At 50.8% G+C, this 5325-nt stretch overlaps 1 pseudogene; it reads right to left on the bottom strand.

Moving 5' to 3' along the window:
• The window catches only part of LOC103609715, a 19774-nt pseudogene extending 14746 nt beyond the window's left edge, over nt 1–5028 (bottom strand).
• Between the last annotated feature and the right edge of the window lie 297 nt (nt 5029–5325).

Below are 5325 nucleotides of genomic sequence, written 5' to 3'. Positions count from 1 at the left end.
GGGGCACCAGCGGGTGGGGGCTCCAGTGGGTGGGGGCACCAGCGGGCTTCCTCCGACTGGAACTCCCACCCCCCACAGCATCTCCTCGGGTTCTCTTTGTTCAGATCTGTATCTGGTTGTCTCCAGCTCAGACTGCACCTGTCTTCTCAAAGTCCCTCTGTCTTTATTCCAGAATGCAGTCACTGGACAGCCACACAGCTGCACCCACCCTGGTCTGGTTCACCCGCTCTGCTGGCCCCTGACCCAGGGGAGGCACCGCAGCGTGCGTGGTGCGCCTCCCTTCCCCACACCAGGTTGCACCAAGTCATGGTTCTGTGCCACCGGGCAAGACAGGACAGGGTGCCCTGGCACAGCCGGCCAGGCTTCCACCCGCGCCAGGGATGGCACGCTAATCCTTCCTGACACCTTCCTTTCATTTAATGGCGTCTTAATATCTGCATTTGGACACGCTTCACTCTTTTCTCCCTCCAGGCCTTCACCTTCCCTCCTGTCATCCTTTGTCACAACAGGAAAACAGCTGCCCCGCCATCCCTGGTTCCGACAGTGTGGGCGGAGGACAAAGGAGTGGGGCGGGGAGGGCCTGGGGCCCTGGCCAGGCTTTCCCACCTGCACACTGCGCTGTCTCAGAGAAAAGGCCATGAAAAGATCATTTAGGGATCCTGGTATCTCCAGCAGAAAGGAGAAGGATCCCCCACAGAGGTTTTGCTGCAGGGAATTAGGAATACAGAGCAGAAGAGCTTAGCTGCTGTCTCCAAGTGGCGAGAGCGGCACTGAGACTCAGGTCCCCTGGGTCCGTAGCTTTGCACTGGTCTGGCTGGTGGGGTGACAGGAACAGAGCAGAGCATAGGGAGGAGCAGCCAGTTCCCTTCCTGTCCCCAGCAGGCCCCAAGGCCACAGCCCCTGCCCCAGCACTCTCCTCTGCTCCTACCCCAGCTCACAAGTCCACTCTTGAGGCTGTTCCAGGCACAAAGTCAGAAGCTGCAGCCACTGTGTCCAGGGCATCCCGTCCACAGGGTGCATGCTCTGTGCGGGACACAGGGGCCATGCCCAGCCCCTGATGGGTTTGGGATTTGCTCAGAACAAGTAGAAAGGCAGGACGGGGACAGAGGCCATCTCACACGGCCCTAGGCTCTATGTGCCCAGCTGACTCGTCCTCAGAGCTGGGGGTGCCCTCTCATTCCCATGCCCTGGACTGGAGGAGCAGCAAGAACAGAGCCCTGTCACCAGCAGTGACTCCACTGCATGCGGCCGGGGTGGCTCCAGCTGATTGGAGCCCAGGCTGATCAGAGCTCAGGGAACATGTATCTTTTCATCAGCGTGGTGTTCTCAGCTGTAAACTCCACATGAGCAAAACTGCGCGTGCAAAGATGCGGCATTGCTTACACGCCCGTGGGAGGCAAAGAGCTGCACACATCACGAGCTGTCTGCAGCTTGGAGTATCATGCGGACGTTAACATAATGATTTGGGATAGCTCAACAAGAAGAGATCTTACAAATGGCAAATAGTATAAAAATTATAAAATGTCAGAGTGAAAAAGAATAGAAAATAGTGTTTACATGAGACTTAAACTATATAAAAATGTATGCATGTGAGAAACGGTAAGTTTTCTTCTTTTAATCAGTGTGGAACAGTGTCTTCTGTCCAAGTTTTCTGTTAAGTTTCTATACTGCGTACATAATGGACAGTGGGTTTAAACAATAAGAGGAAATGTTTTCAAATGCCTGCCCAAGGGGGCTGCGTTTTGCCGAGTCGGGCAGCTTGGGAGGGCCCCAGTGTCCCACTGCTGGGCTATAAGAGTCTGGGCAAACTAAGTGACCTCCTGGCACCTGAGTCTCCTCACCTGTAAAGCAGGGGTATCAGCATCCAGCCCGCACAGTGTGAGATAACAGGAGTAAAGTGTCTGGACTCGGGGAGGGACCAGGGGCTCCGCAAACGGGCGTGGCCACTGTGCACACAGTCAGGCCCCGGCATTACTGAGCCCGCAGCATTATGCTCAGGCCTGCTCTTTATTTTTGGTGCATTATTTTTGTGTTAAGTTAAAATCTGATGTCTCTGTATGAGTTTGCTAGGGCATTGCTCTAGTGAAGGTTGTCTGTGGTGACTCCACCACTGTGACAGATCTCCTCCTGGGTCCCCAGGCTTTTGTATACATCTTTTGAAACAAAGAGTCTCCCAAGCTTTCAGAACCCTGGCATTCTGTGAGCCTGCAGACCTAACACCACATGGACGCATCCAAGACTTCCCCCTTGTATTTTCCAAAGTTGCAAGTCCAGCCACACCTGGGGCCAATTTAGCCACAGCTGGAGCAGCCAAAGCAGCTGGGGTGCTGGTGCTGGAAGCAGCTACCCAAGGTGGCCCTGGACAGTGAGCCCATAGAGGGTGCCTCAGGCCTGTTCTCCAAGACCATTCTGTCTCCCTAGGCCTCTAGGCCTGAAATGGAAGGGCTGGCCCCGGAGCTTCTGCAATGTCTTCAGGGCCTTTTCTCCTTCTCTTGATAATCCCTTTCCTTTATACTGATCTGCTTAGCTGATATTCGCTGGGCTGCACCATTGCATGCTCTCTGCTTCTCTGCCACATGGCCAGGCTGCAAATTCTCTAAATTTTTACACTCTGCTTCCCTTTTAAATTCTGGCTTTATGTTGTGTCTTTGCTGCCATAACTCAGCATTGGCTGTTACAAAGTAACCATGCAGAGTGCTTAATGCTTTGTTGCTTGAAACTTCTTCAGTCAAATGCTCTGGTTCAGAACTCCTAAGTTCCAACTTCCACAAAGTCCTAGGGCGTGGACTCGATGCAGCCAAGTTCCTTCCCAGTTCACAGCAAGGGTGATCTCTGCCCCAGTTTCTGATAAACTCCTTCTGATTTCTGTCTGAGACCTCCTTAGAATGGTCTTTACAGTCTGTACTTCTATCAGCATTCTGCTTACCACCCATGTAACCAGTCTCTAAGACATTTCAAACTTCCCCTGGTCTTTTGTCTTCTTCTGAGTCCTCCAAACTCCTCCAACCTTTTCCTAAAACCCATTTCCAAAGCTGCTTCCACATTTTCAAGTATTTGTTATAAGCAACACCCCAATTCACTGGTACCAATTTTCTGTATTAGTCCATTTGTGTTGCTTATAACAGAGTACACAGAAATGGGTGATTTATAAAGATAAAAGGAATTTATTGTTTACAGTTTCTGAGCTGGGAAGTCCAAAGTCCATCTGGTGGTGGTGACAGTGACCCAGGGCTCTCATATTGCAAGATGGTGGAAACAGAGAGAACAGAGAGAACAGAGAGAGAAAGACAGACTCTCCTCTTCTTTTAAAGCCCTCAGAACCACACCCCTGACCACCATCATTAATCCATTCACTACTACAGGGTCCCACAATCCAATCACCTCTTCAAGGCTCCAACTTTTAATTATCATAATAGGATTTTCCACCCTCTTAACAGTCATAGTAGGCATTAAGCTTCTAATATATGAAACTTGGGGACACAATTCAAGCTTAAGTGAGTTTTGGGGGACACAATTCAAGCCACTATACCCCAAAATTCATATATTGAAATCCTCCCCCCCAAGGTGACGGTGTTAGGAGGTGGGGCCTCTGGAGGTGATTAGGTCATGAGGGTGGACCCCCACAATGGGATTAGTGCCCTTATAAAAGATGCCCCAAAGAGCTCCCTCACCCTTCCACCACGTGACACAGAGAAAAGACGGCCATCTATGAACCAGGAAGTGGTTCTCAGCAGAAACTGAGTCCTCCCCACCTTGATCTTGGACGTCCAGCCTCCAGAACTGTGAGAAATAAATGTCTGCTGCTGATCAGCCACCCACTGTGCTGTTCTGTTAGAGCAGCCTGAACAGACTAAGACGTGGTGGTTGGGGTCATCCTGGTGTTTCTTGGCTTGTAGACACATCACTCCAGCCTCCGCCTCTGCCATTATATAGTTGGTGCCCATCTGTGCATCTGTGGTCATGCAACGTTCTCTTCTTCTAAGGACACCCTCATATTGGGTAAAGGGCCCCCCCCTTCTCCAGCACACCCTCGTCTTAACTTACACCCTAGTAACATCTGCAATAACCCTATTTCCAAATACAGTCACATTCACGGTGCCAGGGGTTAAGCTTCAGCATTTCTTTGGGGGTGTGGGGGGGACATGGTTTAGCCCACACCCCGGGCGAGGCTCTCTCTCACCACTGGGTGAACTCATCCGCTCTGCTCTCCCACTACTGCCCTCCTTATCCCCAAACTCACGTCGTCTGCAGACTAACTTCCCACTCGCTACTCTGTGTCCAAAAGCACTGCTCTTTTCCAGAACCCGAGCTTCTTCTGGTGAAGGGCGATGCTTCTGACCTCTCGGCTCCTCCCGGGCCTCTGCCGAGGGGCAAGGCCTGGGCCAGGTTCACATTCAGGCTCCACAACTTGTCAATTGTGTGATCTAGAGCAAGTGTCATAACTCACCTGAGCCTTAGTTTCTCTTCTGTAAAAAAGGGAAGATGATACTGAATGAATTCATGAGGTGGTTGTGCTGGACATTAGTTGGGACAATATAAACTTGGTTCCATTTCTGAGGCAGGTGTAGAGGAGGTGCAGAAACCATGAAGGATGCTTTCCTTCCTGCGTCTGCTGACCTGCTTGTTAGGGAGACATTTCACTGCCTGTTAAGGCCTTCCAAACCACAAGATGACAAAACGCAAGCCTAACAGGTTGATTCTTCGCTGGCAGTGGGGGTAACAGGCCTGGAAGTAAAGCCAAGTTTTCTAGACAATGAACAGATTTCAATCCTGCATTCTCTCTGCTTCCCATCACCAGCCAGTAAGAGTCGTGCTCCAGGAAGAAACCCATTTTACAGTTCTTTAAGATTTTATAGAGCTTGATTTATTTCGCTATTTACACACAAATAACTACTCATGAAGATCTATTATTTTAGTCACTCGTTTCAGCAAAACTGATGTCCTGCCTCTGTTGTGAAGTATCATTGTTGCTGTTTTAAATGAAGCCAGTTCATCCCAGCAACACATCAGCCTTACCTGTCCACCCATCAGCCGGCATTCTCTAGAGGTTGTCAGCCGCGATGAGGTCTACGCTCAATATGAACAAACCGGCTTTTGTAAAAGTTCAGTAAATCTGTGCTTCCCTGATGGGACCACACTAGGGGCCCAGGACCAAGTCAGCTGCTGAAATCAAGGTCACACCTCCCCTGCCCGTGCTCTCCCATTGCATGTTGCTGGTTTCTAGTAGGGAACAGCCCACTGGTGATACTCTCCTCCTGGGCCCGCATGACAGTCCACACCATCTCCCGAAGCCACTACGACTGCACCTATCCAGGTGTGGCTGCA

The sequence above is a fragment of the Galeopterus variegatus genome, unplaced genomic scaffold, assembly GCF_000696425.1.
Source record: "Galeopterus variegatus unplaced genomic scaffold, G_variegatus-3.0.2 Scaffold9984, whole genome shotgun sequence".
In the NCBI taxonomy this organism is placed as follows: domain Eukaryota; kingdom Metazoa; phylum Chordata; class Mammalia; order Dermoptera; family Cynocephalidae; genus Galeopterus; species Galeopterus variegatus.
Note: the sequence above shows the minus strand (reverse complement) of the source record. Positions and strands in the feature narration are given on the sequence as shown.